We start from the raw sequence: 9,327 nt of genomic DNA, 5'->3' as shown, positions 1-9,327 counted from the left end.
CAATGCAGGCCTATGTACCTTTTTTGTTTGTTTGTTTATTTTGACAGTCAACCTAGTTACCTTTTGGGGTGGCTTCCAATCTTACCAATGCTGAGTGCCCACCTTGATCCCTCCATGTTGTGCTGTGGAGCTGGATCAGCTATACCGGCTGCACTGCCAGTGGGGCCTGAAATGGTTAACAGTTCTGATGGTGGGGGATGGGACTAATGGCTTTTTGATTTCCTAAGAGATCTGCTTAGACATACATAAAACATGTAAGCATGTTTAAATGCTATGGTGACCAAAAACTAGTTCCCAGTAGTCTTTGGTCAAAAGAGGGGATGCATCTATCAAATTCCCCCTTAATTTAACCTATGCTGGCATCATCCTCCATTTGAGAATCTCTTTTTCTTTTTCAGAAGGTAGCAAGACTTATGGAGGTAAACCACTGTTCATACTTCAATCAAGCCCCAGGTGAAACCAAAGAGGAATTGGGGAGATGAGAAAGAGTTCTGTTTTCATGGTGAGGCTGATAATCAGCACCAGGGTGAAAGAGACAGATGCTGTGGATACTTGACACATACCAAAGCAGATATCCAGAGGCTCCTAAGAGCTCATCACTGAAGTAGACTTAAAACACACCCACAACAGCTTGGATAATTTTGAGAAAGAGGGGGCAAGATGAATGTAAGTATCAAGGGTTGGCTCAGCATACCCAGAGGCATTGCTCCACACCCCAAGTGACTAACTGCTGCTCTTACAGCTCATATCTCACAAACACACAAGGAATACCAGCAACCCACTAAGTAGGGCTCTCAGTGGACTGGGAGCCCTACTCCCATTTCCCTTGAAGGGAAATGATGGTGTCAACACATAATGTATCCATACAAACATATTCACAATCAAACAAATGAGATTTGAAATGCCTCCCCCCCCTCTCTCCATATATATATATATATATATATATATATATATATATATATATATATATATATATATATATATGGCAAGAATGTAGTATTGGTATTAATCATTATAAAGAATGATTAATGTGAGGGGATGGAGATATAACAAAAGAGTAATTGGTGAGAAGTTATATACATGTATAATGTAAAAATGTCAAATGTAAAAATTATGTATATATGTTATAAGTTGGTAAAATGGTCCTGTTCTCCCTTTATCTTGCTCTTATTATCTCTTTCCTTCCCTTCTTCCCTTTCCTTCCTAAAAACTTAAAACTTTTAAATGGAGGGAGAAAAGCTTATAAAATTATTCATTTTAGGAATAATCCTAATGTTATCTGAATTTAGTTTTAGCAATGTTAAATATCTCTCCAGAACTTTCCCTAAGTTTTCAAAGGTAAATATGCATTTTAAATAACTTTGATAAAGGAAAGACTAGTTTGTCCTGTCCTTTCAGTAACAAACATGACAAAACTATTTTCTTTTTTGCATTTTATTTTTTTCAAATATTTTTTTCTCTTTTTTCTCAACTTTTATTAGTATTTTCCATGATTATAAAAAATATCCCATGGTCATACTCCCCCCCACTTTCCCCTTTGAAATTCCATTCTCCATCATATCCCCTCCCCATCTCAATCAGTCTCTCTTTTATTTTGATGTCATGATTTTTTTCTGCCTCTTATGATGCTCTTGTGTAAGTAGAGTCAGGCACTGTGAGGTCATGGATATTCAGGCCACTTTATGTCTGGAGGGAGCACATTATAAGGAGTCCCACCCTTCCTTTGGCTCTTACATTCTTTCTGCCACCTCTTCCAAATTGCACCCTGGGTATTTGAAGGTGTGATCAAGATGTTGCTCAGTACTCCAGTCACTTCTTTCCATCACTATGATGTCTTCTGAGTCCTCCCAAGATCACTGCCATCTGAAAAGAGAAGATTCTCTACCAAAAATAGAGTAGCATTAATACAAGTGTATGAATATTAAGAGAAGTGCTTACTAGGCAGTTTGATAAGCATAGTATATATATTTATCCAGACATCAGCAGAAGTTACTCCTCTAGGGCTCATAACTACCCTTTTTGTAGGTTTTCAGTGTATTCCCTCCCAAGGAATGGTACTCCAGTCCAATTGGAGGGCAGTTTGTTTCCACCATGATAGACTTGCCACTATTGCAACCGTTGGCTCATTTGGCCTGGCTGGTCAATTATAAGGCTTGCAGTGTCCACTGTTGAGTATCTTCACTGGTGGTATCACTTTCTCCCATTGAACTGCATGCAGAATGGCTTCTTCCAGCTTTCTGTCAGCTGGCCTACATGGAGGAGGTTATCAGCTCAGTTCCAGCAGGATTTCTTAGTGTCCTTGCAGCCCAAGCATGTGGAGTCTTCAGCAATAGGGTCTTACCATCTATTCCTGTGGGAAAACAAGGGCCTCCTCAATGGCCTATAATGTTTGGGGGGCATCAGAGATCTGCTTGACCAACATCTCCCTGGAAGGTATCTCATCCCTGGAACTGAAAATTTCCTAGCAATGAACTATGGCTTCTGCATGTTCCATTGTCCAAAACTGGTGGATTCCATATGATTTGTTTATATATTCTTAGATTTTTATTAGCCCTCCCTCCACCTTTCCTTTACTCAATCTCTTCCCCTGACCTCATTTTGGGCATTTTCACCCCAGTTAATCTATGCTTCTACTTACATATATACAATACCAACCTATTAAATAACCTTCTCCCTTCCTTTCTCTTCCCCTTATATCTCCTTTTTAGCTTACTGGTTTCTGCTACTGGTTTTTTCCTTCTCACACAGAAGCCCAATTATCGGTAGCTAGGATCCACATATGGGAGAGAACATGTGGTACTTGGCTTTCTGGGCCTGTGTTACCTCACTTACCATAATCCTTTCCAGATCCATCCATTTTCCTGCAAATTTCATAACTTCATTTTTCTTTACTGCTGAGTAGAACTCCATTGTATAAATGTGCCATATCTTCATTATCCATTCATCAGTTGAGGGACATCTAGGCTGGTTCCATTTCCCAGCTATTATGAATTGAGCAGCAATAAACATGTTTGAGCATGTACTTCTAAGGAAATGAGATGAGTCCTTATGATATATGCCTAGGAGTGCTATATCTGGGTCATACGGTAGATAAATTTTTAGCTGTTTTAGGAAGCTCCACACTGATTTCTACCATGGCTGGACCCAATTGCATTCCCATCAACAGTGTAGAAGGGCTCTTCTTTTTCCACATCCCAGCCAGAATTTATGATCACTTGTTTTCATGATGGTAGCCAATCTAACAGAAGTGAGATGGAATCTCAATGTAGTTTTATTCTGAATTTCCCTGATGACTAGGGATGTAGAACATTTTTTTTTAGATGCTTATATGTCATCCACACTTCATCTTTTGAGAACTCTCTATTTAGCTCCATAGCCCATTTTTTAATTGGCTTGCTTGATTTCTTATTATTTAACTTTTTGTGTTCTTTGTATATCTTAGATATTAATACTGTATCAGATATATAGCTGGCAAAGATTTTTTCCCATTCTATAGGTTGCCCCTTTGCTTTATTCACAGTGTCTTTTGCAGTACAAAATCTTTGTAATTTCATGAAGTCCCAGTGATTAATCTGTGGTTTTATTGCCTGAGCAATTGGGGTTATAGTCGGAAAGTCTTTTCCAAGACCAACATGTTGAAGGGTTTCCCCTACTTTTTCCTCTAGCAATTTCAGAGTTTCAGGTCTGATGTTAAGGTCTTTAATCCATTTGGACTTAATTCTTGTGCATGGAGAGAGAGAAAAATATGTTTTCATCCTTCTACAGATACATATCCAGTTTTCTCAGCACCATTTGCTGAAGAGGCTGCCTTTTCTCCAATGAGTGTTTTTGGCATTTTTATCAAATATTAGGTGGCTATAGCTACCGAGACTTACATCTGGGCCCTCTATTCTGTTCCATTGATCTACATGTCTGCTTTTGTGCCAGTACCATGCTGTTTTTGTTACTATGGCTCTGGAATATATGTTAAAATCAGGTATGGTGATACCACCAGCCTTATTTTTGTTGCTCAGTATTACTTTAGATATTTGAGGGTTTTTTTTTTTTTTTTGATTCCAAATGAATTTTTGGATTGTTTTTACTATTTCTGTGAAGAATGTCATTGGGATTTTGATGGAGATTGCATTGAATGTGTAGATTGATTTTCTAAGATTGCGATTTTCATAATATTTATTCTTCCAGTCCAGGAATAAGGGATGTTTATCCATTTCCTAGTATCCTCTGCAATTTCTTGCTTAAGTGATTGATAGTTTTCATTGTAGAGATCCTTTACTTCCTTGGTTGGGATTATTCCATGGTACTTTATTTTCTCTGATGCAATTGTGAATGGGAGTGATTTTCTGATTTCATCTTCTGTGTGTTTGTTGTTAGCATATAGGAAGGCTACTGATTTCTGTGTATTTATTTTTTATCTTTCTACATGGCTATAGGTGTTTATTTGCTCAAACAGTATGCTAGTAGAGTCTTTAGGGTCCTTTATATATAGAATCATGTCATCCGCAAATAATAACTTGATGTCTTCCTTTCCAATTTGTATCACTTTTGTGTGTGTCTCTTGCCTTATTGCTATGGCTAAGACTTCCAAAACTATATTAAATAAAAGTGGGGACAGTAGACACCCTTGTTTTGTTCCTGATTTTAGTGGAAAAGCTTCCAGTTTTTCCCCATTTAGTATTATGTTGGCTGTAGACTTGATATAAATAGCCTTTATTATATTGAGATATGTTCATTCTATTCCCAGTCTCTGTAGGACTTTTATCATGAAGGGATGTTGGATTTTTCAAAAAGCTTTCTCTGCATCTAATGAGATGATCATGTGATTTGTGTCCTTCATTCCATTTATATAATGTATTACATTTAAAGATTTGCGTATGTTGAACCATCCCTGTATCTGTGGGATAAAGCCTTTTTGGACAGGATACATGATCTTTCTGATATATTCTTGTATTCTGTTTGTCAATATTTTGTTGAGAATTTTTACATCTATCTTCATGAGGGAGATTGGTCTGTAATTTTCTTTTTTTTTTTTTTTTTTTTTTTTTGTTCTATCTTTGCCTGGTTAGGTATCAGGGTAGTGGTGGCTTCATATAAGGAGTTTGGTAGGATTCCTTCTTTTTTCTATATTACAGAAAAGCTTAAGAAGCAATGGTATTAGTTCTTCCCGGAAGGTCGGGTAAAATTCACCAGTGAATCCATCTGGACCTGGGCTTTTTTTAGTTGGGCAATTTTTGATAACTGCTTGGATCTCCATGCTTGTTATAGGTCTATTTAAATGATTAATCTCACCTTTATTTAATTTAGGTAGGTTATATAAATCAAGGAAATAATCCATTTCTTTCAGATTTGTATGCATTGCGGAGTATGATATTTTTTAAATTTCTCTGGCATCTGTTGTGATGTCATCTTTTTCATCTCTAATTTTATTAATTTGTATCTCGTCTCAGTTTATTTTGGTCAGATTTGCTAAGGGTTTATCAATCTTGTTTATCCTTTCAAAGAACCAACTCTTTGTTTCATTGATTCTTTGGATTGTTTTGTTTTGTTGTTGTTGTCATTGTTGTTTCTACTTCATTAATTTCTGCCCTAATCTTTATTATTTCTTCCCATCTCCTGATTTTTCGTTTTCCCTGTTCTTCTTTTTCCATGGCTTTAAGCTGAAGCATTAGGTCATTTACTTGCGACCTTTCTAATTTCTTAATATAAGCACTTAAACTTTAAATTTACCTCTTATGACTACCTTCATTGTGCTTCAAAGATTTGGTATATTGTGTTCTCATTATCATTTGACTCTATAAATTTTTTGATTTCTTTATTAACTCATTCATCATTTAGTAGTGTGTTGTTTAATTTCCATGAATTGGGTATGCTTTATAGCCTTTCTTGCTGTTTATTTGTAGTTTGATTCCATTGTGGTCAGGTATAATGCAAGGAATTATTTGAATTTTCCTGTATTTGTTAAGATTTGCTTTGTGTCCTAATACATGGTCTATTTTAAGGAATGTTCCATGTACTGCTGAAAAGAATGTATATTCTCCAGCATTTGGGTGAAATGTCTTGTATGTATTTGTTAGGTCCATTCCTTCTATGACCTCATATAGTTCAGATGCTTCTCTGTTTATTTTTTCCTGGAATGACCTGTCAATTGATGAGAGTGGAGTGTTGAAACCTCCTAGTACCACTGTGTTTGGTGTTATCTGTGACCTTAGTTCTAGTAGTATTTGTTTGATGAATTTGGGGACCCTATGTTAGGTGCATAAATGTTTAGGACTGTAATGCCATTCTGCTGGAGGGTGCCTTCTATTTAAAATGGCCTTCCTTATCTTTCTTAGCTAATGTTGGACTGAAGTCTACCTTGTCAGATATTAGGATAGCAACCCCTGCTTGATTTCTAGATCCATTTGCTTGAAACACTGTTTTCCAAACTTTCACCCTAAGATAGTGTCCATCCTTTGTAGAAAGGCAGGTTTCTTGGAGGCAACAAATTGAAGAATCCTGCTTTTTCACCCACTCTGCAAACCTATCTCTTTTGCTGGGTTCATTTAGTCCATTGATATTAAGAAATATTATTGTGGTCTTGGCACAGAACAGCCCGTGAGCTGTCCACCCTGCCTGCTGAGCAGGCACTGCTGGAGTGCAATCTGAGCCCCGTCCATGAGCCCAAGCCCCTGCGCAGCCAGCCAGCCAGCTGCACCCAGGCCCCCTGCATGCCAGTTCCATGGAGTGACTGTGAGTCCTGCAACCAGCCAAGGAAGCTTCTCAGCCTCCTCGTCCTTCTGATGGGTACTGAATTCACCCAAGTGTTGCCCACCAACCTTGAGGAGAGCTGGCAAGTGTACAGCTCTGCCCAGGACAGTAAATGCAGGTGTATCTGCATGGTGGTCTCCCCTCAGCAGACTATGTGTTCATGAGATGTCCACACGAAACAGCTGAGGCAGCTACTGGAGAAGGTACAAAACATGTCTCAATCCATAGAGGTCTTGGACAGGCAGACTCAGAGAGACCTGCAGTATGTGGAAAAGATGGAGAACCAAATGGAAGGGCTAGAATCCAAGTTCAAGCAAGTGGAGGAGAGCCATAAGCAACACCTGGCTAGGAAGTTCAAAAGCTAACTTAAAAGAGTTTTTTCAATGCTCCAGTGATTGAAGAGGCAGTTCACTCCCATGAAAGAGCCAGAGAGCTTTTTTCACCATGAATTTTTACTATTATTTTGCAATCCCTATCACCATTTCACTAAGGAACTTCGAATCCAACCAGGATCCTTCTTTGCATGTGACTCTAGATGTATTTCATAAATAGTTTGAATCTTTGTCAATGCATTTTTTTTGAAAAGAAAGAAAAAAAAAAGAGAACTTTGTGAATGTGACTTAACACATGTAACCTTAAGATGTTGCATTCCAAACTGACAATAAAGACCTTTTCCAAATTTAAAAAAAAAAAGAGTGATATTATTGAAAGGTGTGTATTCATTTTTTCCATTTTTTTGTAGTTCTTTTGGTTTTACCTTTGCTCTCTTGAGTTAACTAGTATTTGAATATTGTTTGTTTTTTCCTGCTTCCTTATATGTCTGCTTTTCTTTTTCTTCAGCATGGAGGATTCTTTCAAGTATTTTCTGTAGAGCTGGTTTTGTCTTCAAATACTCCTTTAGCTTGCTTTTGTTGTTGAATGTCCTTATTTCTCTGTCTATTAGAATGGATAGCTTTTCAGGATAAAGTAAACTTGGTTGACAGTTGTTATATTTCAGAACTTGGAATACATCACTTCATGTAATTCTGGCTTTTAAAGTTTGTGTTGAGTAATCTGCTGTAATCCTGATGGGCTTTACTTTGATTTTTCTCTCTGACTGCTTTCAGTATTTTTTTCTTTGGTTTGTGTGTTTAGTAGTTTGATTATAATATGGCAAGGAGAGGTTCTTTCCATGTCTTGTCTGGCTGGTGTTCTAAAAGATTCCTGTATCTGCATTGGCACCTCTTTCACAATTTGGGGGAAGTTTTCTTCTATTATTTTGTTGAAGATGCCTACTATGCCTTTGGAGTGAAATTCTTCTCCTTCTACTATGCCCTGAATTCTTATGTTTGATCTTTTCATAGTGTCTCAAATATCTTGATGTTCCCTCTCAAACTTTTCTGTTAGTTTGTCTTTCCCGTTGTTGGACTGCATTAGATCTGCCACCTTGTCTTCTAGCTTAGGTACTCTGTCTTCTCCTTCATTAATTCTACTGGTGAGATTTTCTACAGAGGTTTTATTTCATTAACTATGTTCTTTATTGCTAGTAATTTTAATTGGTTTTTCTTTATTATTTCTATTTCCTTATTTATGTCCGGTATTGACCTCTTTATTTCATTAAATTGTCATCCTGTGTCTTCCTTGCCTCATTTGATTTTTTCTTTGAATTCTTTGAACATGTTTATAATCATTCTTTTGAAATCTTTCTCAGGTATTTCCTCTAACTTGTTCTCACCAGAGGTAATTTCTGATGCATTAATACTTTTTGATGGGTTTATATTGTCTTGAGTTTTGGTTTTCTTGTGTTATAATGTATATATTTTTGCATCCTGGATTATTTAATGATTGGATTTTCTAGTTAGCTGGGTATTTTGAGATGTATCAATTGGCCTGATGTTGTATATCTTCAGGATAAGAGCTTAAAGCACTAGGTGTGGTTCTCAAGACTCTCAGAGTATCTACAAAAATGACCCTAGGTCTTGGGTTTGCCTGCCTTGAAAGTATTCAAGTAAGCTGAGTGGAACCAAATACAGATAGTTTCTAAAGTTTAGCTAAACAATGTACACTTTCAATGAAAAACCATATAGAGTATTTATTCAAGAGTAGGTATTATGACAAACAGATCCTCTAACTGTCCCTTAGGGTGTGTGGTACCTCACCCACTCCCTTAATCCTGAAAATAAGGAGGTTAAGATTTCTGGTCTGTAGAGGGTTCCATGTCAGTTTGTGACCAAGTGAGGCCCTTCCCTAATGTATAACAAAAGAGGAAACAAAGCCACTATAAATCAAGAAGCAACAAATAACAAGCCCAAGATTCAGCTTATTTAAGAATGGAAAATCTGACTATCCATCAGATTTAACATATAATTAATCTTGGTATGGAAGGTGCAATTAGAATTTCTGGTTCAGATCTATATACCAGGTTTATTAGGTGGGTACTGACCTGGTGTAATCCTAGTTATCTTTTGTGATGATTTTGGTCTCAGTTAATCTGCTCCTGCTTGAGTCCCACTGTTGGTCTCTGGACAGCTTCTCTGTTCACTGGAGCTGGGCACTGGCAGTGGGGGAAGGAGGTTGCAAATACTACTCTAGTTCTCTAGCTGT

At 37.2% G+C, this 9,327-nt stretch overlaps 1 pseudogene; it reads left to right on the top strand.

The window, feature by feature from the left end:
* Window positions 1-5,145: 5,145 nt before the first annotated feature.
* LOC101598795 lies at window positions 5,146-7,109 on the top strand (annotated as a pseudogene).
* Window positions 7,110-9,327: the final 2,218 nt, after the last annotated feature.

Source organism: Jaculus jaculus, chromosome 10 (assembly GCF_020740685.1).
Source record: "Jaculus jaculus isolate mJacJac1 chromosome 10, mJacJac1.mat.Y.cur, whole genome shotgun sequence".
NCBI lineage: Eukaryota > Metazoa > Chordata > Mammalia > Rodentia > Dipodidae > Jaculus > Jaculus jaculus.
The sequence above is the reverse complement of the archived record's forward strand: the minus strand, read 5'-3'. Positions and strand labels throughout refer to the sequence as shown.